Raw genomic sequence first — 23887 nt, forward strand, 5'->3', positions numbered from 1 at the left:
TATTAATTTATATTCCAGCTATGGCTGTGTCTTCCCACCCACGAAGGGAGATGTGGAGAAAGAGCAGGAGCTCCTTCAAGCTAAAAGCTACTTATTAAACCTGACAGATGATGGAGGAGCAGGATCACCTGCCCTCTCATCACCTCTGACCTCCCTTCAACTTCCATTCCCTTCTTGGACTTTAAAAAAATTGCTTTTTAATAATATCCATAATTCATGAAAAGAAATGATAAAATCAAAACATATTACCACTGGCTTATAAACGCTAGCACTATTAATTATTAACAGCCCAAGAAGGAAGCCAGGAATGATCCCAAAGGTGAGAGAGATAAAGGCACTAGTGGAAAAAAAATGTTGCATATTAAATGGAAAATTAATTTCTTTTCTCAAAGAGCAAGCAGAAGTTTAGCTAAAACAGGGGCCTTGGCAATCGTCTAATGAAAAGCCCTCATGCCACAGATGGAAAAAACCTGAAGCCCAAAGCATGGCTTGCCTTGAATTAGAATACGGCAGCAAAACGTGCTTCTTTCTATTGTTATCCTGTCCTCTAGCTCTGCCTCTTTCAATGCCACCCTTGACATTAGGGAGGACAAGTGTTTTCCAAAATAAAGGGACTTGTTTGCAAAGCCCAAGAATCAGTCCTTATTTTAATGTTCCAAAGCTCATTGCCACCTCTTCAATGCAAATAGAATCATCCCCTCCCCAGCTAGAGATGCCAAGTGCAGACCTTGCACGTGCAGGTAGAGCGATCTAAGTGATTTACCTCAAGAACATCAATGTCAACAGGCTCTCCTAGCCCCTGGAATTTCTCTACAGAGATATAATCCTTAGGGGCGTAAAGGTTGCTCTGTCTTCAGAAAATCCCAACTAGAATGTAAACACTGCAGGAACTTGGGACAATTACCTCTCCGAGGTTCACTTTCTCCATCAGCAAAATGGGGCTCGTGATATGACCTACCTCATCAGGTTGTTCTGAGAATTGAGCGAGATGATGCACTGAAGATGTGAACACAGGTAGAGGGTTAGGTAAGGATGGCAAGGAACCAGATGAGAGACTGAAGGGGGGGCAGCTCCGGTGGCCCAGCAGTTTAGCCCTGCCTTCAGCCCAGGGCTGGATCCAGGAGTCCCACGTCAGGCTCCCTGCATGGATCCTGCTTCTCCCTCTGCCTATCTGTCTTTCTCTCTGTCTCTAATAAATATAAATAAAATCTTTAAAAAGAGAGAGAGAGAGAGAGACTGAAGGGAAGGAGACACACCCAAGAATCTGGGGGAGGGCAGGAGGTACACAACTAAACCAAAAGTTGCTACAACCTCCTATACAGTTTTGCTCAGGACCATGATCTGGGAGGGCAGGGGAGGGGGAGTGAATAAAACCTGGGTTAAAAAACAATCCTTCCCTGATAGGAATTCTCCCCTTCCACTCCAGGTGAGGACAGATCCCACTTCTGAGGTGGAGCTGAGCTCTGCTACTACAAGGAAAATTGTTGAAATCAAGTGGGGAGCTCTCTGCTACCTGGAGGACACTAGTACTCTCCTCTCGGGAACCTCTGGCTCACAAATCATGCAATTTATTCTCTTATTTTAACAAAAGGACTTACTTTGATGATGTTTCTATCATTTTTTTCCCATTGGCATTTGAATTCCACCAAAGTTTTAGCAAAGAACAGGTTATTCACCCCAAGGCATGTGTTTTTATATGAGAGTGGAGAAAAATAGAAATTTCAGAGAAGTTCAACACAAGTGGCTCTTCTAGTTAGCATGGGATAAGTCTTTTGGAGAAAACACTGCTCTCCTCAGTGGTTAATGTTTTCCATCAGCTTCTTCCCTCTGCATCAGGCACTACCTCCTCCTATGTGCCTCCTCACCCAAATCCTGTTCTACGGGGACCACAAGGTGCCAAAATTCTTCTATTCAGTTGTGTTTCAAATGTATAAAGAATTGAGAATGTTGTTGGCCTGTAACCCAGATAGCATATACCTCTCCTTTTTTCCACATTTCCAACCCAAAAGCAAGATTAACCCAGGAGTTTCCAATAGAATCTTAGCGCTAAGAGGCAGAAGATTGAAATGTCAGGACTTTCTGACAGCTTTAAATCAGGCTTTCACAGCCGTGCTATGATACTCTCCTCTAGTTTCATTTTTAAAAGTCAAATGTATTAGATTTTTCTCTCTTCATTGACTCTATTTTGATTTTGAAAAGTACACAGATAAGTAATAGCACTTCTTTTCTTATTCCTTTAATGTATAGTTTATATTTGAAGAAGAGAAGGCAATTGCAGCTAAAAACCAATAAATAGACACAATTGCCTGTTTGGGACTAGATCCCCCTCTTTACTAAACCCCTGCTTTGCCTCAGTTTCTGTGGGAGGTCTGACATCAGTGGGAAGGATGCTTACACTCTGGGAGGGTTATGTGCTGAGCTTTGGATCTCAGTGATTTCTCCAGTAATTCCAAGATGGATTGTGCCTTCTATTTTTGGATTCACACTGGGAAGCCAATTAAATTAAAAGGCTATTCATTTCACTATATTTGTCCCCAGGCTGCTCAAATAGAAATGCAAACGAATTCTATTGAGTGAGTTTTGGGCCTCAAAAAGAATGCCTTCTCACATGTGTACTTCAGAGTCCAATCTGCATGAAGGGGGAGAAATACATACCCCAACCCATGTGGCTACTTGGAGGCTTCCTTTGCAAACTCAGTTTGAGGTTATATTAAATGAAAGCATGGTCAGCGCATCATGGCCATTCACAGGTCCTTAGTGCAGTTGACAGAAATAGGTCTGTGTTTACTGAAATGATCACAACTGGGAGGAAAGGAGAAAAAAAGTCTCCTCTCCAGCTTACTTAGAAGAGTGAAAAAATGATAGAGTCTAAACATGGCAAATACTGCTTCTTTGGTGTCATTTCCATTCACAACGGAGCCCTAGCCTTTCAGAGAAGACCCCATGCCAGCAGCCTCTAAGCCCCAACCTCCAGTTTCAAATCCTACAAAATAGGACAGTATGCTGTCCTAATAGCTCAAACCAAAGTCCTGACTTATGATGAATGGCCAGGGATAACCAGATCAGAGGTTTCAAGTGCAGTTGACTTAACCCATAGAAGCTCACTCTGAGGGGGTAAAGTCATGGGTAGGGATCAACCAGATGGGATCATTAAGCCTTCTTGAGAAAGGATCAGTGGGGAGTGGACACTGAGACCACATGTCTATTACACACCCACGTGAGTAGAAAGGGTTTCGCAAAATGAGCTAACTGGTGGCTTGTCGAAGAACTAGAAGCAACTAGAATTTGCAATTTTTTTTCCTTAAAACACATGTGGCATGTGGGATGTGGAAGGATTGTCCTCCAACAGTCCTTGTACAAAAGTGATTTCAATTTTGAATAGATGAGCTTCCTTAAAAGGAACAGGACTTTCTCACTAGCCTATAGTCTATAAAATAACACCCTGCAACCTGCCATTTGTAGATCATTTCAGGGCCTGGCCAGCCCAAATTGAAACTTGCCCACCAACAATGGCAGATGAAATGTTAGGTTTCCTCTAATGGCAGGGCTACCAGAGCCTCAGTGATGTGAGAGGATGCGGGTTATGATGGCTGTCGTGGCTTTCATTATGGCTTATTGAGACCTGTCTGGCAGGATGTAATAAGCAGAACAAAATTTGAGACAACAAAAATGTTTCAATGTTTATGAAACTCCAAAACTATTTCCCAGAAAAAGAAGGCATTTGGAGCAAATTGAAAATCACTTGACTTCATCTTCATTTTCATGGAAAAAAAAAAAAAAAGAAGTCCCCATTCTGAGGAACATTCACCTCTGTCTTTGAAATTCCTATGTACTTAAAAATGCCTGGAGAGAAAGAAGGGAGAAATGGAGAGAAGTGGGAAAGAAGTGGGGGGGGCGGGGAGAGGTAGAAAAGGAATGTGAAGAGCTTGGAATGTGAAGAGCCATTTGACCATCTAAGTACCTGCCTCTCAAATTTCAAAACACACTCTTTTATTTTCTTTTTCTCATAAAATGAAGCAAATACAAACCTGGGGCCTAATCTTTCATCAGGGAAAATGTCCTCTGAAAAGTCTGTTGGTTTTTTTGGTGAGTGTCCCAAATCAGTTAATATAATCAAAATGAATGGGCAGTTTTTGATTCTATTGTATTCCTACTATCCCCTAAAAATAGGCAAAGCCATCAAAAAAATGCCAGCAAATATGTACTGAATGTTCATAGCAGGTCTATTCATAGTAGCCCAAAACTGGAGACAACCCAAGCAATCGTCGGGAATTGAATGGATAAATAAATTGTGGCATATTCATACAATGGAAAACTAGCAGTGAGAATAAACAAACTACAACTAGATGCAGCAATAGGAGAAAATCTCACAAGCATAGGGTTTAACAAAAGAAACCAGATGCAATGGAATACTTATTATATGATTCCATTGACATTAACATTCAAAAGCAGGCAACTAATTTATGATGATGAAAGCCAGATTACTAGTTACCATTGGAAAAAGGGAACATGTGGGAACCCCTGGAGTGTTTGTCATGTTTTCTTTCCTGATTTGAATGATGGATACACCTCGTGAAAATTCATCGAGCTTGCACTTGCCTATATTTTACTGCCATAAAAAGTTTACTTAAAAGCAAATATGATATGAGCAAACTTTGGGGAGTGATGGAAGTGCACTATATTTGAATTGTGATGGTGATTATGTGACCATATATATTTATTAAAACTCACCAAACTGTAGACTTAAAGTTGGTGAATTTTATTATATGTAAACTATACCTAATGAAGCCAATTTTTAAAAGATTAAAGAGTTCAAGGGAAAAAAAAATTTACTCTCTGCACACAAAAGTGGCTTGAGAACAAATTCAGAATAAAAGTAACTGCATGCATTTATTCCTGTGCTTTATTTTGCAGGAAAAACAAATAAATCAATAGCTCAAATGCTTCAATGTGTGTGAATTATATTAGAATATAAGTCCTCAAAGGCAGAGATCCTGTTTATATATGAATCTCAGTACTAGCCAATTGGAAAATTGAGCCCAGGGATTTTCATTGCGAGTCTAATTCATAATCCTCTAAATGTCTCCCAGTGTCACTAATGTGCTTGTATCAGCACATTATCGTGGCTATGCACAATAATGCTGCCAAACAACCACAAAACTTCATTTATTGCTCAGGCATCTGGAGTCAGCTGGGGGATGCCTGGGCAGCTCTGCTTATCTTCCATAGCTTGCTTCCATGCCTGGGCTTTGGCTAGCTACTAGTAGGTTGATATAAGTTGTCCTCAACTGGAATGACTGTGGCAACTTAAAGTTATGATCTTCCAAGATGGTGACCAGTGATTTTTACCTTCCACTATATCCTTGCCCTGTGCAATCACCTCCCACATAAAATAGGGCTGTCCTGTGTAACTAATAGGATACTCCAAAGATGACAGTCATTCTAAGGTTTGCTTCCTGAAGACATTATAGATTCTGCTTTATTATTCCTTTGGACCACTCAGCTAAGTAGAAGCCGCACCATGATGTGAAGACACATAGTCAGCCCTATGGAGAGATTCACATGGTGAGGAACCTTCAAGGCCTCAACATCCAGCACCAACTTGCCACACACATGCATGAACCATGTTAGATATGGACTCATCAGTCCCAGCCAAGCCTTCTAATAACCATAACCTTTGAGCCAGAACCCTGAGCCAGAACCAACCAGCTGAGCCACTCCTGAATTCCTAAACCATAGAAACTCCGAAAGAAAATAAATGCTTATTGTCTTGAGTTGCTAAGTTTTGGGATAATTTGATATGCAGTCATAGATAACTAATATACTTGACTCAATATCATGTAGCTCCGATCATTCAGTAGGGTACCCTGGATTCATCATGATGACAGCAGAGATGTAAGAGAGCAAGTGAAGACTTGCAAGCATTTTTCAAATCTCTGTTTGCATCATCATGTCTCCAAAGATCTCTTTGGACAAATTAAGTCTAATGACTCAGCTCAGAGTGGTAGGGCAGGGCAGGTTAGCTCACCTACCAAAGGAAGGCACTACAAATTTATATGACAAAGAGCATGGTTGGTGGTTTTATATTTTTTTAAAGATTTTATTTATTTGAGAGAGAGGGTGAGGGAGAAAGAGAGGAAGAGAGAGAAGCAGACTCCCCACTGAGCAGGAAGCAGGAGGCAGGGCTCCACCCCAGGACCCTGGGATCATGACCTGAGCTGAAGGCAGACCCTTAACCAACTGAGCCACGAGGTGCTTCTGACATTTAAAAGATGTCCCCCAGTTTTTTGGCATTGACCTATTCAAACTGAAGGGCCTATTTCCCCCTTCCCTTAATGTGGACCGGGCTTTGACTCACTTCTAAATGAATAAAATGTGGTAGAAGTGTGATGGTGTGTGATTGCCCCAACTGGGTCATAAAAAGGACAGCTTCAAAAAAAAAATAAAAAATAAATAAATAAATAAAAAAAAAAAAAAAAAAGGACAGCTTCTTCCTGGTTCTCTCTCCATCTCTTTCTCTCTCCCTCTCTTTCTCTCTCCTTACCACTCCCTATTTCCTTTCGTGGATTTCTTGTTCTGGCAAAAGTCAACTACTTATAATGAAGACTGTCAAGATCTGTAGACAAGTCTACAAGGAAAAGAACTACCAACCACCAGAACCAACTTGCCACCATGTTGGCAGTGGATCTTCCAGTCCCAGTCAAGTTTTCAGATGACTGCTGCCCAAGCCCATATCTCAAATGCAAAACTAAGCTACTCCTGAATATTTCTGACCCCAGGAACCGTGATAGATAATACACTTTTATTGCTGTTGTAAGCCACTAAGTTATGGTATAATTCATTATGCAGAAATCAATAACTAACACAAGGAAAGATTAAGAATTAGAGCTTTTATTTTTAACCATAGTTCAGGATTCTGGGTGCAAACAACAGGATCCACTCTAGCTAGTTTAAATAGAAAGGAAACATATTAACGGGTACTAAAAAATCTGCAGGAGGGCCAGAGTATCAGGTCTAGAGGCTATAAAGGAAACAACAATGCTCAAAGCACAGGATATCTCTGCTTCAGTCAGGATTCCATTCCTGCTGAAACTGGATTAAGATATTTCAGCTTGCAACATTAAAGTTGGTAGCTAAGTGCCAGAATCTTCACCATTAATATTCTAGAAAGCTGGATGCCTTCATGCCTCCCTTTACCCAAAAATGGAACCTGTGAAGTGCCAGCTTATTCTTTCTGCTCTCTTCTAATCAGAGGTCTGATACAGGTGCAATACTTACTGTGTATCTGCAAGGGTAGATGGGAAGAAAATAGTTGTGGGCTCCATTCTTGGGGAGGTGTGAGTTATAAGATAGGAAATACCCCAGTGATAGGAAGGGAGTCCAAAAGGTGCTGAGTAGCTAGAAAAATTGACAAATGCTCACTTCTTGTGCCATATAAAATCATCATTATATTACTAAAATATAGACAATTAGAGAAATTACTGACATGTCTTTCTACTTCCTAGAACCCAAATTGGTAAAAGAATTTCAACTCTAGTACTATTCCCAAGCAATTTTAATGACTACCTATGGCTATGTACGAAGAGGAATTCTAGGCTCAAGTGGTAAGAAATCTTAGATCAAGTTGTAATGATGCCATGTGTACTACATATTTGGGTTAAATAATAGGTACCTACAAAAAGAAATGCCCAACCTCTGTATTTTCTCTGCTTTCCTTCAAGGGGGGGTCTGAAAATACTCCATGACCTTTTACAATTGTTTAGATTAAACCTGTTCCCATTGACCAAACCCTTTTTAGTCATCTATCTGAAATAGCATGCAAGCCAATGTCCTCATTGTATCCCTCAAGTATTTGGTAGAACCCAGACATGTAAAACAGCTCTTCTAGTTAAATATGGCCTCTTGTCCTGTCTCCTCCTCAACCTTTTACACTTTTGTCATCCCCTGAGGGATCCCTCAAGAACTGCAAATTCCACTAGATGCAGCTGGAATATCTCTGACCTATACAATTGGTAAAACCAACTGTTTATCTCCAGGGCTCCTTCATTCATGCTCATTTTCTCTTTCCTATCATTCAAATTCAGCCAAACAGTAAGAATAAATTGTGGATCAAAAGTCCCTACACTTTAACCATTCCATTTCCCTGCCTGGATGGTGTGATTTTTTTCACCATGAGTCATTAATGTTAATAGCAGTAGAACTTAGCATGATTTGCTGTCTTTAGTCACTTCACAGAGGCCAACTTCAGGACTGACAATGACAAGTCTACATTAAATTGCTTCATCTTCATCCTGTGCTAACAGCAAGAGACCTCCCCCTATCTGAAGATTGAACATCACACCTATGATGTTGTGGTTTCAGTGGGGCAGATCCCCCCTTGCCTCCATTTTCATTAACCACTGTTTCTCCGAGTGCCCTCAGCAGTCATGCCATAAGCAACGCTTCTTTCATGTTAGTATGCACACAAATCACCTGGGCATCTGCTTAAAATGCAGATTCTATTTTGGCAGGAGGGGCCAAGATCTTACATTCCCATCAAGCTCCGAAGTGATGCTGAAGCTTTTGGTCCTTGCTACACCTTACCTAGCAATGTTCTTCTCTTTTTTCTTTTTAATAATAAATGTATTTTTTATTGGTGTTCAATTTGCCAACATACAGAATAACACCCAGTGCTCATCCCGTCAAGTGCCCCCCTCAGTGCCCATCACCCATTCACCCCCACCCCCCGCCCTCCTCCCCTTCCATAACCCCTAGTTCGTTTCCCAGGGTTAGGAGTCTTCATGTTCTGTCTCCCTTTCTGATATTTCCCACACATTTCTTCTCCCTTCCCTTCTATTCCCTTTCACTATTATTTATATTCCCCAAATGAATGAGAACATATAATGTTTGTCCTTCTCCGCTTGACTCATTTCACTCAGCATAACGCAATGTTCTTCTTAACCCAGTTTCACCCTCAATGGGAAGTTTTTTCCTAGAACTCTACTTGTGTACCATTTCTTCTTACCGCTATCCTTTGGATCACATTTCTTCACCATCAATCCCCTAGATATTGGTGTTCATTCCTGCTCTACCCTTAATCACACTAGTTTTATTCATTCAATGAACCAGTAATCATTAAGCACCTACCATGAGCTAGACACCATGCTGTGCACTAAGGATACATCCATAAACAAGATTAGCCCTGCTCACATGGAACTTACAATCTAAAGAGAAAAACATTAACAAATAACTACTTAATAACTACTTGTAATTGCAAGGAGTGCTAGGAATGGAAATTACAGGATGCTCTGAGAGCAAATAATGAAGGAAAATCTAATCAAGTCTCTTGGGCCCTTGGGGTTTCCACTTGGCATGACTTCCTCTGGTATGATATAAACTCAGTCTTGTGTATGGTGAGGCAGAGCATTATAAATTTCCTTCATAGCCCTTTACCTTCCTCTTGACCATGGTCACTAGTGTGCACTTGGTATTCCATGGCCACACTCACCTTTGACAGAGAGATGAGCATGGCATGGAGCTTATGGTTGGCATGTGTGTCTTGGACTTCCATAACTCCAAATTAATATTGGATGGCCTCATGTAATTCTTGCCCCCTCGTCTCCCCTTGACAATGGTGCTGGCCATCTGCAATGGCAAGCTGTTCCCTCCAAATTCTAGTCAATACTTCCCCTTGCTCAAAAATGACAGCAAATATAATACCTAATTTCTTCCTCTCATGACCTTTGTTGATCTACTACCTAGAACTATGACTCGGTTACTGCCAGCAAATTACACTGATTAACACCAAGGCTTTTAATATGTGTTCATTAAGGATGACAAGGTCCAAATCTACTTGCCATATGAGAGACTCTGGACTCCTTAGGCTCAGAAAGCTTATCTAGCTGCAATACTTATCCTTTCCAGTCTCATGGGGTATCAGGCAAGAAAAAAAATAAAAAGTATGGATATTGCAGAACTGTTATAATCTATGTAAGATAAGGCTTTCCATGGTTTCAGTTGTAAAATTCATTCCTATATGGTTTCATATTCAAAGAAATATGATCCATCAGCCAGACTGGATCTACAATGGAAGTTCACTCCCCACAGAGAGCCTGCTTCTCCCTTTCCCTGTGTCTCTGCCTCACTCTCTGTGTCTCTCATGAATAAATAAATAAAACCTTTTTTAAAAATAATAAGATAAAATAAAATAAAAATAAAATAAAATAAAATAATAAAATAAAATAAAAGTGGACTAAAGTAACTGCCTGAATATCTTCTCTCTCCTGCCTCTCTTAAAGCTCTGCTAACTCCCCATCCAACCAGACCCACTGAGCATTGACCCTTCATCGCCAGCCTTTCCGTTGTGGTATTTATTCTCCTAGAGTCTTATGACAATAGTCTCTCTCTCTCTCCCTCTCTCTCTCTCCCTCTCTCTCTCTCTCTCTCTCCCTCTCTCCACTGTCAGCCCAGCATGATCTGGCTATGTCAGCCCTGTCAGCTCTGTTGCTTTGCCCAATGGCCTGATTCAGTACAGGATCTTGAGGCAGATCTAGAATTCTTCCCCTTGGAATCTCCCACCCAGGAGGAAGAGAGGGCAGATGTACATTCTCTCATATTGTCTGTGCTTGGTTTTGTCACTGCCACTTCATTAACCCAAGGAATTAATTTCTATTACTTCAAGGAAAAGGATCAGGGCAGTTATTATTAACATTCTAGTCTTTGCTGATTAAGAAAATAGAAAATGGAAAAAAAAAGAAAATAGAAAATGGCAAAAAGCTAGTGTGAAATCAGTAAACTTTATATTTAACTGACTAGCATCTGCATTCAATTAAAAAATGTCTGTATATATATATACAGTCTGTATGCAAATCTTTATACATACACACATACATGCACATGTACTAGATGCCTCCCTTCTCCAGTCCTGCCAAGAAAATAAGGCCTCCCATGTCCCTTCACCATAATCCTTTCTCCACAACCCACATGCTGGAATCCACAGATACCTGTCACGTAATTAACTTAGATAATACTTATCACATATGACCCATTTTTAAACTTTACCTAAACATATTGCTTTTCAGGAAATGTCCAAAGTGTCTGATGTTAGGAGCAAATACAAGTCATTGTAGTCCTAAGTATGTCGTATTTTTAGGACTCTTGGAGAGATAGATTCTAATCAAGTGTCTTTGACACATATCTGACTTTTTGGCACTATATAAAGCCACATAAATCCTTACACTGGGAGTGAGCTCTGAGCCAATACTTGTGAATGCTAATTGTATACAACATTAATGGAGAATGTGGATGACACTGGCTTCCTAACCTGCTGCTTTGTTTCATAATCTCTGGCTTACCAGCTGGGGCTTTGATGGGGCATTTTACAGCACAGCCTTTGCTACCCTTGTGAAACATTTTAATCACGTAAAATGTGCTGTAGGATTGTAAGTAATATGGAGCCTGCTCTTGGCATCTGTGCCATAATCATCTCTTCTCATCACTTCACTGCCTGTTTAGGAGTCTTTGGAAGGCTTCCTTTCATATGAATAGGGGTGTGGAGTTTAATCAGTCATGCCTGGCAAAGACACCCTCATTTCCAATTCCAGTTCCAATTCCAGTTTAACAACTCACCAAAGGTTGTGTCGGGAAGTTCTCTTAACTTCCTTGTTCTTTTATTGAATTGGCATTTCCTCTCAGTCTCCAGAGCAGTCATTTCCCTCTTTCAGGAATGGGATACTCTGGAAGGCCTGTTGTAAATGTTCAAAACAACTTACCCACACACCAATCAAAACTCAAGCCAAAGTCACATGGCAACCACTTAACCTGCTCTGAGTTCTTCCAAGCAGAATCTTGGCACCAAAAAAATAGTCCTAATTCCTATCTTGGTGAGATATTAGGAATATGTCTGAGCCAAATATTGGAATCAATGACACAATTCTTGTCCCTTCCCAGTTCCATGGTGCCTATTGACAAAATAAATTATCTAGTGCCTCCCTAAGTTTCCACACTGCCTTTGACCCCAATTCAAGACACAATGTAGACTTTCCCCCACAGCTTAGAGTCTATTACTAGCTGGTTTCACCTAACTTTCTGATAAATGGAAGAGTAATTTATAGCACAAGAGTGAACGAAGGCATTAGTATGGAGAGAAACCACCAGGGTCCACTCTAAGCATCAACTTATGCAAAAAATATAAAATGGGCTCTCTCAAAGGTAATGGGCCAGTATTACTGGGTTCAGGGATTAGTTCAGCCTGACCTGCTCCTACCCCAGAAGAGCTGGCCTCTGATGGCCTTTGTGGGGTGTTCTTCTGAGGTCAGGCAAAAATTGGCTGCACACCTTGCAGGAAGGAAAACTGCTAATGGGAATGGTATCACTAGTGTGACCAGGGTACTCTTATTTCAAGAGTAAACCATTTCTTCTGTATATGGGTGCATTTTGGCAAATGCATAAATAGGCAAATGTCAACCAATAGGGGCCAGAGGGGAAGGATTTCCACTCCTTCCCTTGTTCAAGCCTAAACATGCTGGTGTTCTTTCAGGTTCTCAAACACTCTAATACTAAATGTCATGGCACAACACCCTTGGTCTCCAGATCTGCTGCACATCCCAATCATCTGGGAGCTTTCAAGAATCCCAGTGTCCAACTCTCAGCCCATCCCAATTATATCCAAATGGCTAAGGGACGGATCCAGGCATCAGTAGTTTTTAAAGATCCCCTAAATGCTCCCATGTGCAGTAATTTGGGAACTACCAGCAGAGTGGTTATGAGCACAGACCCAGGAGACAGATCTGGGTTTGAATCCTTGTTCCACAACTTACCAGCTATGTGAGTTAAAGCTAGTGAGCTACTTAAACTGTGTTTCCATGTTGTCATTTATAAAATGTAGTATTTTACAAATAAGATTAGCATAACCTCACAGGGTTTCTATAAGGATTAAATGATCTATTATTTGTAAAATGCTTAAGTCAATTCCTCATATATACTAAGAGCTATACAAGTCTGTCAAAAAGAATAACACACGTGAGCTCATTTCTACCTCAGGGCCTTTGCTCTTGGTTTTCTGTCTGGAGTTCACCATTCCTGACCTTCATGGCCAAAACTAGGCCCATCTGCCTTGGTTATAATCTTAGTGCCCTTTTTTATTCTCATGTACACACTTAGGTATGTATTTATTGAATATATTTTGGTTGTCTCCCCCACTAGAATATAAACTCAGCAAGAGCAGGATCTGCCCAATCTCTAGAAGAATGCCTGAGGAAATGGGTCCATGAAGGAATGTGGACACAAGATTGGGTCTAACTCACTGGTAATGTGAAGAGCAGACATTAAAGGAAAGATGTCCAGGTCTTTTGACAGAGACCCTTCCAGAGGCTCCAAAATGCCCATGGTTCAAATACAATCTTTGGGTTTGTTGTGGGTGAGACTCCACAGCTGGAAAGAGGTACACACATTAACATCTGCAATTAAACCTTGTGCAATAAGAACCTTGCCTGTAAACAAGCAAAGTGGCCTCTCCCTGAAAATCTAGAGCTGATGAAATTGCACTCCAGATAATTACCTCATTTGAATTCTCTCATTTCATTTCAGTAAATAGTTCATATCTATTTTATTTAGTCTAAAGCTTGTCTATTTTCATTTTATAAATTGCTCCCCTCCAACCAGGGTCCCCAGTAATCACTCACTCTGTGGGTATGAGAGATTAACCTCTGAGAATTTTAAACAGAATGAAATACATGAGGATCATATCAAAGGTAGGGAAGATATTTATATCTTCTAGAGATAGCATGGTGCAGATTAGCAATAAGACTTCATGGATACAGAGGCCGTCTCGATGTATCTCATTAGGATTCAGCATTTCGGTTTAGGCTAATCATCCTACAGATGTGTTCCATTTCATGGAAGATGAGACATCCTAACCTGGAACCCTAAGCCATCCTGAGGTCAATGTGGATTACAGAGTCACTTCCTTGTATGGATGCATGTGCAAATGCAGTGTGAATCCCCACAGATTCATGTTCCTATCCCTGCGTGTTTCAGATCCTAGCTGCAAAGTCGCTTCCTGGGAAGGCTAAGAACTGAAGTCAGCTAAAGGTCCACTGGGTATAACAAAGGCTCCAGAGTGTCTGAGTCTCTGAGAGGTCATGGAAATTACTAAAATATGATTTACAGTAATGTTTGGGGGAAAATGTGTAATTTAATTTGAACTTTTCTCTCCATTTCATCAGCACAAGAAGCAGCATGGCCCATACGGACTTCCCAAGGTCAGTTGTCTGCCTTCTCAAGGGTTCATGGCAGTCTTGACTGGACTAATCAGAAGAAACTTCACAGAGGGTCCCCAGGCCACAGTATAGGCCCTGGTCTCCTATACCTCCTTCACCTGTGGTACCTGGAACAGTGATCCTTCCTCACCTTCAAGTTCAAGAACCTCCAGACCCTCACATATCAAAGCAAGGCTCTGGGAAGTTCACAGGTTGACTCCACCTAAGGCAAGCTCCTAGTGAACAACATTCCTCAGGGAACCAAACCAAAATGTACTCTAGGTAGATGGCTGATAATTTGTCAGAGCATCACAGTTTGAAGTTTTCTGTTAACCTGCATTTTGTTCTAGATTGCCTAGCAGATGTCAGCCAGGCAATATCATCCTTACCTTCATTATTGCCCACTGGGGTCCATGGTTTGGTCCCCACATTTGACTCCTGGTCAGGGATCAGATCAACATCATTCAGCTGCTTTCTACTTCATGTACATTGTAAGGAATTTGCTACATTTCCAGAATATGTATGCTCTGCTCACTAGGCTAAACTATTTCCTTCTGATCCCCTCCCCTCCCCCCCACAGCTGTTATGTGGTCCCATTTGAGTCTCAGACATCTAGAGGAGTGCTTCCTAAATGTTAATATGCTCACAGATCACCTATACATGTTTTAAAATGCAGATTCTGATTCAGGAGGTCTGAGACAGTGCCTGAGACTCTGCATTTTCAAAAGGCACCGAGAGTACAACACTACTGACCCAGAACGACACATTCTAGAGAAGCAACTATCTAGAGCTTCTTTATTGTCTCTCCTCAAATACATCAAAATCTAATCATTGAAAGTGACTTTGGATCATGAAGGTTGAAATGAGAGGGGAGGCTTGGTGTGTTTCCATCCTCAGGAGTATTTGCCATTTTAGAAAACTAAGAATACTTTGCCAAAGGAATGGCAGGTGTTATTGTGGAATTCTGAAGCTGTGATGGTTTTTTTGTTTGTTTGTTTTTATTTTTATTTTTTAAAGATTTTATTTATTTATTGAGACACACAGAGAGAGAGAGAGGCAGAGACACAAGGCAGAGGGAGAAGCAGGCTCCATGCAGGGAACCTGACGTGGGACTCGATCCCGGATCTCCAGGATCACACCCTGGGCTGCAGGCAGCACTAAACCACTGTGCCACCGGGGGTTGCCCTGTTTGTTTGTTTTTAAAGATTTTATTTATTTATTCATGAGAGACACAGAGAAAGGCAGAGACATAGGCAGAGGGAAAAGCAGACTCCCTGTGGGGAACCGATGCAGGACTCAATCCCAGCACCCTAGGATCACACCCTGAGCCAAAGGCAGACACTCAACCACTGAGCCACCCAGGCATCCCAACTAGGGTGGTTTCAGTTAAGCCTGGAACATCCTTCTCAAATCATCAGAAATCCTGATTATTGCCTGTATCCTGAGGCCCCATTTGTAATGAGCAGTGCCTAGTAATGAGGCCAGTGGCAACTGCATGGAAACAGATGCAAAGGGGAAGTAAAGGCCCTGACATGACAGGACACAAGGTCTCTCTTCCTTCACACAATAATCTACCTGGATCTTTGCCTGTGGTTTCTTCTGCATCATGCAGGACCACAGAACAGAAAGATAGCCATGGTCACCTCTTCTGCAGCCTCAGCTGACCATAAATTCTGCTTTAAGCCCTGTTCCCTGTCCAGACATCACCAGCAAAAAATGTAGCAGGGGACAGGAAATGGTTAAAACCAACTCATGGCTTTATTATCCAGAGCAGCTGATGGAGGAAAATCATAAGTGAAACTCTCCCAATTGCTATTCCCCTACCTTGTTCTTTTTAGGATTCTTTTATTTATAGCTAGGAAAAAAAATACCTACAGCTGTGTTTCTCAGTTGCAGGTCACTTCAGGCAGCATTTCCACCCACTGGGTCCCTGCTTGCTGAGCACACCCCTGGGAGGAACCACCTGACCCCCTTTTCCACAGCCCTGTGACATCCCAGCATTTTCTAGCCTGATAACCTATTAGCCAGTGACCTTCCACATGGGTTATCAGCCAGTGACCTTCCACATGGGCCCTCTCTCTGACTTGTCTAGGATCCATAGATTAATTTCTTTATTCTATTGCATTATCAGATGAATGGATCTGAAAGACAAATAGCTCCCCTCTAAGTCCTTTTTGGAGTTATGACAGACCTTGTGTGGTGATTAGGTTAGCAGAGTGCTTAGTGGCCAGAGCTCCAAACACATTCAGATGCGAATCCTACTATGCCAGTTCCTTAACTTCTGTTTCCTCATCTGTATGGTGTGGATGATAATAGCACCAAACCCACTGGTACAAGGATTAAATAAATGCATGCCAAGTATTTACTCCCATGTTTGAGCAGACAAGGTATTCAACACATGGTAGCAATTACTACAAGGGTGGTGATGAGGAGGGATAAACTGGAACCATAGAATTAAAGCAGGAAGAGACATCACCTGGGCCAGGGCATTGCACGCTTTATGGAGCCTGAGAATCACCTCGGAGCACAGATTGCTGTGCTCCACCCCAAGATGACTAGACTCGGTAGGTCAGTGGGTCCGGGGAGAGCCCATACATTTGCATATCTAGCAAGCCCCCAGGTGATGCTTTTAGTACCAAGTAGCTAGACTAACGCTTTTTCTGACACAAAATGTAGTCCCACGTCTCCAATTCCTGTAAGATCTCTTGGAAGCTCTGTTGGGCAACTCCTACAATGGTAGAAGAAAGGAAATGAATCCTTGTGGGTGATCAGTAATAAATCATGAGCTTTAAATATATTACTTTATCCTCACAATAACTTATGGAGTTACTTACGGTTCTGTTTTGTTTCATTTGTTTTTTAAGATGATGAAGCTAAGGCTAAAATGCCTTAGACACTTTCACAGAAAAAAATCGAAGATCCGGAATTTGAACCCAATTCCTAAGTTCTTGTGTTAGTGACATTCAGTTGTATCTGCCAACCTCTACCTCACACTGCACTTCATTGATGGGCAGCTCTTAAAAGTTAGACTATCTTTTCGTTTTCACACTGAGCTACAGCCTGCCTCTGTCGATTCACTGGTCCTAGTCATGGTTTCTGGGTCTTCAGTAGAATTGAAAAGGACTTATTCTTCATATTATTTGGGTAGAGAAAGGACAATCATTACCTTTAGTGCTCACTTAATCATGATTAAGTGTGTAGGTCCTAACAAAGGGTTTCTATGTTCAAATCCTGACTGTCTTATTCCTTATCTGGGTGACTCTGGTCAAGGTTCTAATGGATCTGTGCTGTCATTTTCTTAAATCTATAACATGGAATACTATTATTACCTTCATCAGAATAGTGAGTGAAGAAAACAGTTTAATGCATGTACAGAGTGACACGGCAATTTTAGCCTTTATTATTTCAATCCATAAAGACTTTGTAAAGTCTTCATAAAGTCCTTTGTGACCGAGGCCTTAAAAATTGGAGAGGTCAGATGTTTGTTGTTTTCTTTTTTTCCCCTCTTCATGATATGACTACAGTACATTTAGCAGTGTCTTTGAAGTCTTCGCTGCTGATTAGAGGTTCTGGATAAAAAGAATATCAAGGGCAGCTGTGCATTTCATCAACAAGAAACCTGAGGTAAACCAATAAAGTTGCTATGTAGTTACTCTGTTTTTTGCAGAAGTGATTCTGCTTCTTGTATTTTAAGGTCGAAAAATGGAGTTTTCATGGTGTTAAAGAGGACCACCCATGCACATCCCAGCCAGAGCCTTCCAGACCTCCAGGAAAGCCAAAGGATGGGAAGATAGATAGAAATATTTAATCATCAAAGACAGGGGGATTTTTTAGTGCTTGGCAAAAATCATTCTATAAGTTAAAGAAATAATACAAATGATGAGGCAAAGGAACATGGGTATTATTTATGCCTCATGTCCTAGACTGATTGATTAAAAAAAAAAAAAATCCTGAATTCCCCTCCCTTCCTTGAATGTTTGCCCTTGACAATATGACTTTTCAGTCCTTCCCACCAAAAGGTGGAGTCTGTTTCCTCAATTCTTGACTCTGGGCTTGGCCATAGGACTTGTTTTGGCCATAAGGATGCAGCAGAAGGGATGCTATAGGAGTACCAAACCTGGGCCCAAGAGGCTCAGCGCTCTTATTAGAACTTTGCCATCACATCATGAATAAGCCCAGGCTAGCCTGCTGGAGAATGAGACACATGGTCCAGTCATCCTCATTGTCCCAGACAAGTGAGTGAGGCCACCCAAGACCAGCCAGCCACATCCCTACTATCGAGTGATTACAGACTCATGAGCAAGCTCAGTCCAGATCAGTCAGGTCTGGTCCAGAGCAGCAGAACTACCCAGCTGATCCAGGAGCTCATGAGACTCATGAGAAATAGAGTTTCCTGTTTCATCCCTCTGGGCTTTGAGCTGTTTTTTTTTCCACACCAAAAGCTAATTCATACACCCACTATAGAGTTGGCAGGAAATAAAACTGCAACAACCACCATATTAAAAGCAAGAATAATACTACTTGTATAGTTTGAACTACAGAAAATTGTTAGAATTCAACCATTTTTAACTTACAAAAATGGCAATATCATGTGAGCCAACCTAATATTATTATGTACTTCTCAATATCAAGCACTATTTTATATGAATTATCTTGTTTAATCTCTACAATTCCATGAAGTAGATACTACTATCTTGATTTTACCAATGAGGACATAGAGAGAGATTTGTCAGAAGAATGAATAAAAGAGAAGGCAACATTTCTCAAGGTCACACGACCAATACCTAGAGGGAGAGGAATTTGAGAGTGGACTGGACTGATTCTTCTGCCTACATACTTTCTACAACAGAAAGCAGGTGTTGGGATCCCCGGGTGGCGCAGCGGTTTGGCGCCTGCCTTTGGCCCAGGGCGCGATCCTGGAGATCCCGGGATCGAATCCCACATCGGGCTCCCGGTGCATGGAGCCTGCTTCTCTCCTCTGCCTGTGTCTCTGCCTCTCTCTCTCTCTCACTGTGTGCCTATCATAAATAAAAAAATAAATAAAAAAAAAAGAAAGCAGGTGTTAATCACATTTATCAACCATTTCACTGGGCATCAGCTGTCTTAAAACCTTTACGTGCCTTATCCCATTTAGACATCACATATAGCTTTGCAAAGCTGGTATGATTTATGTGTGGGGAAGCCAAGGCACTCCAGCACTCACTAATTTAACCAAGATAATACAGAAAGTAAATGGCCAGGCCAGAATTTAAATCCAGGCGATGCTCCAGAAACTGTGGTCAACTATACTTGGCACCTTCCAAGGAACTGATTAAGGAGAATTGGAAGGAGAGGATGGTGTTTCTCAGAAGCAGAACACTAGTAAAGGTTTTGCATCTCTGAAGTTAAGCCTGTAGTACCTCAGCTTCATTATAGTAAAAATCCCATTTTATAAATGCTATTCTTTCTAAGCGAGCATGAGTGGTCTTTTCACATCTATTGCCAAATTATTACACAGCAACTTTTGGGAAATCAGATTCATCTTTTCCTGGAGGCCTGCAAGGGGACTGTTCTCACAGGCCCTTGGAGAAGCCCCCCAGTTCACCACAAGGGTGAAGGGTGGTGCAGTTCACCATCCCTGCAGCCTGAGTTTTCCACTATCAGCATCACACCTCTGAATTAAGGCACCATTGCCAGAAAGGCCTTGCAAAAATGCAGATATATTACCTGTAAAGGTTAATACGAATTAATTTGCATTGTGCAAATTTAAGTTAAGGACAAATATAGGGACCAATAGAGACCAGCCACATGAAGGAAATGATGGGGCAAGCCTGGTATCATGTAAACGGGGATGGTGAGGACTGTAGCAAATCGAGGAGTCCATGTACCCTCTAAATGGAGACACTGGTACTAACATCAAGGCAATTTTTGCCATTGACAATGACAGATATTTTTAGTTCACACACAAAAAAAGACAAAACATCTAGATATTTTGGCGTAATTTCCCTTTAAACTATCATGAGGGAAAACTGATTCATGGGCTGAAATAGGTCTGCAGGAGGCTAGTTTGGGACACTGTGCTTAGACCAATATATCATTTCCTTAAGGAAGAACTATTCCAAATGTTGTCCCTGCACCAGCGACATCAACATCACCTGGGAACTGGTTGAAAATGCAAGCTCTCTGGCCTCATCCCAGATACCTAAATGAAATCTCTCGGAGTATGACCCAGGTATCTGGGTTTAATGAGCCTTTCAGGTGATTCTTTTCTAAATCAGGGTATGAATGGTCCAGAAGCAGAAGTACTAGATGTGCAAGTATGTGCAAGGAGTCAAGGACGGGGTCTGGAGCTGATTGGAGGGGAAGGTATCTGGCCCTCTGGGTCAGGAAGAGGAAAAGGAAAGGGAAAGGTATGACAAGACAAGAGAAGGCATTCTGGGAGCTCTGCAAACATGACTGTCACCTATGGAGAGACTCTTGGTTGCTCCTCCTCCAAGGCCAGGATATCAGGCTCTCTGAGGCTGGTACCTCCTCCTCTCTCAACTCCCGGAAAAGTGACACTGTGTTCCCATATCTGCAGAGCAGTGTCAGTGCTAAATCTGTTCTGAAGCATGTCTCTGAAGTTGTCACCATTCTCAACTAATTAGTCAAAGGCTTCCATCTGCCTAGTGGCTCACCACACTTCTCATATTAATTTTTTATGCAAATGGAGTGATTTTAGGGAGGAATGATGTTGAGCAGAATGATAGGTACCTCACTGGAGCCAGAATAAGATATATCCTTAAGGTGCAATAAGCAAAATCTCCAGAAAGGTCATGTTGAACCAAGCTTATGTATTTGGGCTCTTCTGATGCTCAAAAATAACTTCAATTAAAGTCATGGGAAATGTCTGAAAAAATATATAGTTACCTAACTTCCCTACTGTAATCTTAACTGTTTAAGAAGCTGGCCACCAAGCCAATCATTCAATTCACAGTTCAATTAATTTCTCCTTCTTTCTTTTATTCTCCTTCATTTTTTTTTTTTTTTTGCTTAGCCATGTAATCTTATTTTATTCTTTCCTTCTTTATATTATTTTCTGCCTTCTTTTTAAAGAAGCTGACTTATCTTTCAAGAACAAATTCCATTGTAGCAGTGACCTCAAGGACGATAAAACAGTAGATTAAAACCCAATAGTAGCTTGAAATGCTGGGGATGATTTGAAAGAAAGGGTCAATTGTCTAGTATTAATTCAGTAATAACTGGAGAGACATTATTCTTATTGCCTCCTTCCAGGCAGAACTATCTGATGTCTCTGAAGTTCAATGCCATTGTAAAGGGAAGTAAAATAAAAACTGGATACAGGCCAATTCTGACTCCAATATTGACGGATGTTTTGGGGGATAGAAATTAGACTCTGGGTTCAGATCATTTCCTTGCCCCTGTATCAGATAGTTATTGGTGCATACAAGGCATGCCAATACTTAATGGCTTAAAACAACAATCACTTATTTAGCTGAGAATTCTGTGGGCCTACCCCACAGTTCTGTTGATTTGGCTGGGAACCACCATATGACTCCATCAAGTGGTCAGCTGGACGGTTTCTAAGGGCTTAGTGGTCTAAGACAGCTCAGTTTCTGTGGACTGCTAGCTTTTGAGGCATGATAGACACTGTTGGTGCCCTGCCCAAATTCCCTAGGATCCCTTCTGCTGATTCCTTGTGCCTGTTCCCGACTGGGCAGTGCTTTGCTGCTAAGGAGTGGCCCCTATGACCCCTCTCAGAGGGTGTCCTTGGGTAACTGCAGCTTCCTCACCAGCACAGACAGCTGGGAGTTGCTGAGAGTTATATCCTCTTGATGGCCTCCAGCCCAGGATGAAAACCCAGCTCCCTTACTCAGTGGAGATAAACTCTGAGGCCTAACTGCTGTTCTAGAACACCCCAAAGGATCAGGCAGAGGCAGGGAATTTGCCTGAATGCATGTTTGCTCACCCTCTTCCCTACCCTTCTTGACCCTCAACCCTCTCCTGGGAGCACTTTCTTAGGAGAACATTGGCTTGTCTCAGGGTCTGTTTCCAGAGATCCCAACCTAAGAAATCTGGTCTAATCCAACTGTCTTTGAGCAGAGAGGTCCTGCTGGTCTGCAGGATTTGTATGTGGTTTCTTCAGGAACATCTACCTGAAGACAGAGTTTCCTAGCCAAAGAGAGTTTAAAATAAAAACCACCTCAAACAGCCCAGCGTTTTATGTCGGTGAAGAGACAAACATGCAAAGAAGTGAAGGCACACAGTCTGGGAGGACAGAACAAATTCAGGGGTCCTTGGACCTGAGTCACATTCACTGGGGACTGAATTCCCCCAAGAGGCAGGTCACTGAGAGGGAAGAGAACTGTGCAGAGGGATTGGGGGGGCTTACGGAGATGGGGTGCTGCCTGGTTCAGCAATCCTTTAGTAAAGCCATTAGATTTTTAAAACTAAAAAGAGAGAGAGAGAGAAAGAAGGAAGGAAAGAGCCATGGGGTCTGCATCCTGGGAAACCGGGGCTTCAGAACTGGCCGTGGCCTTGTGACCCTCTCTCCCACACCTCCTCCCCTCCGTCTCTGCCTCCCCCAAGCTGCACGCTGGCTTCCTCTGCCTCCTCCGCCTCCTTTTTTCTTTCTCTTTACCTGCCTTCTCCCCTTCCTCCTCCCCCCACCCTTCCCCCCACCTTCTTCCTCTCCCCCCTTGCCCTGCCTCCCCCCTCCTCCTCTTCCTCCCCCTTCTCTCCCTCTCTCTCCAGCTCACCGCAAGTACCGCTAGCTTCTCCACAATCCCTTTCTCTCTGAAGAACTTCCCTTCTACTGATTTCTGTTTTCACAAGTGAGGACTTGTGAGCCAGGTGAGCGGGCCCAGCCCAGGAGCCTGCACTGGCAGCACTGTAGGAGTGGGGGGGGGGGGGGGGGTTAGGGCCCCTCCCTCCCTCCCTACGCCGCAGGGCCTGATTTATGGAATGCGACATCGATGTGAAAATATTGTCAAGCTTCTGGAGCTAGGAAGATATTCAGATCACTCCGCTCACGTACATCATATTTATGAAAGGAAAAGGAAGTGGGTGGATTATAAATGAGAAGAACCTGGAAGAAAAAAACGCTCTCCTTTCCAAAGTCAGTCTTTCACCAACTTCTTTCCAAAAGGCTGAGCCCATTGGTAAGTACCTTACGTCTGTCATGTGTGACAGTTTCTGGCTCCTTTTGCAAAAGAGGCAGCCTTCGGGACTTCCCCACGGGCCCTCCAGATCTGCCACACCCAGGCTTCTGCCTGGCCCCCCACCTCGGGCAACCACCAAGCCCAGCACAGGAACTGAGACAGCTAGGGGCAGTCAGAGAAATCACTAGTCTCTCCATCTCTGTGTAGACACGGAAGCTGGAGCCCGTAAAGGCAAGGGCTACACAGAGGTTCCAAGAACCAAACTGGGGCTGGCCCTGGTCTGCGAGTCAAGATCCCGGGCCTGGGTCCGAGCCCCACTAAGCGTTTCCTTTCGACCTCAGGCCAGCCACTGTGCCCTTGAGGCCTCAGTGTGGCTGACTTTTTTAAATGGCCACAATTATTCCTGCTTCCTCATATCCACACTCTTTGCGTGTGACTCCCCTGTGTCTCCCAGCAAGAGGAGGAGTCTGTCCCTGGCCCCTTACCCTGGGCTGGCCATGTGATTGGCTT

General features: G+C 42.4%; 1 long non-coding RNA gene across 2 annotated transcripts in view; it reads right to left on the bottom strand.

Moving 5' to 3' along the window:
• LOC106557670 overlaps positions 1 to 23091 on the bottom strand; it is a 31667-nt gene extending 8576 nt beyond the window's left edge. For both annotated transcript variants that reach the window (XR_005377357.1, XR_005377356.1), the window contains exon 1: positions 22976 to 23091. This is a non-coding gene — a long non-coding RNA (uncharacterized LOC106557670). The remainder of the gene's footprint in view (positions 1 to 22975) is intronic.
• Between the last annotated feature and the right edge of the window lie 796 nt (positions 23092 to 23887).

This window comes from Canis lupus, chromosome 24 (genome assembly GCF_011100685.1).
Source record: "Canis lupus familiaris isolate Mischka breed German Shepherd chromosome 24, alternate assembly UU_Cfam_GSD_1.0, whole genome shotgun sequence".
Taxonomy (NCBI): domain Eukaryota; kingdom Metazoa; phylum Chordata; class Mammalia; order Carnivora; family Canidae; genus Canis; species Canis lupus.